Genomic DNA, 639 nt, shown 5'->3' with positions numbered 1-639 from the left:
GAAAAAGTGCTACTGTGTCTGTGACACTCAGTCACAACGGGTCAATGATTTGTTCTCTTCAGTACTGTGTGTCCTCCACATAACTCCTGCTGTTCACTCTTCCTGTGTCAGCCGAGTGATGCTATGTATGGAGTTAGAGACAGGTCTACAATTTGGATTGTGCACAGGGCGAAGCAGGGTTGGGATGGGATGGGATGGGATGGGATGGGATGGGATGGGATGGGATGGCCAGCAGCTTTCTGTCCTCTTCATGCTGCCAGGGCCACAGGAAAATGCCATATTGGAGAGCAGGATCCCAGAATGGCTCACAAGCCTGGGTCCCTGAGACAATTCAGTGCTTTGCTGGAAAACAGGGCCGTGCTGGACATGCAGAGGTCTCAAATGGCAAAATCAACCCCAGGAGCCCCCCCCCAGCTCTCCTCCTCCCAGGACACTTCCCTGGCTGCTCCCCTGCCAGCACAGCTTCCCTGTCCTACTCCTGCATCCAAAACTGCCCCAGGAACTGCTCACAAGCTGCCGGGGTTCAGAAGTCACAGGCTGGCCACCCTTGGAGAAGAAATACTTTGGCTGTGTTTAAACAAACTAGTCCAGCTCCTGGAAGCACTGTGGTTATTAGTAACACAAAAATTCCCAGCAGAG

General features: G+C 52.9%; 1 protein-coding gene across 1 annotated transcript in view; it reads right to left on the bottom strand.

The window, feature by feature from the left end:
- Positions 1–639, bottom strand: part of MPP7 (membrane protein, palmitoylated 7 (MAGUK p55 subfamily member 7)) — a 68,342-nt gene that overhangs the window by 1,971 nt on the left and 65,732 nt on the right. The window lies entirely within an intron of this gene.

Source organism: Mesitornis unicolor, unplaced genomic scaffold, assembly GCF_000695765.1.
Source record: "Mesitornis unicolor isolate BGI_N332 unplaced genomic scaffold, ASM69576v1 scaffold10708, whole genome shotgun sequence".
In the NCBI taxonomy this organism is placed as follows: domain Eukaryota; kingdom Metazoa; phylum Chordata; class Aves; order Mesitornithiformes; family Mesitornithidae; genus Mesitornis; species Mesitornis unicolor.
The sequence above is the reverse complement of the archived record's forward strand: the minus strand, read 5'-3'. Positions and strand labels throughout refer to the sequence as shown.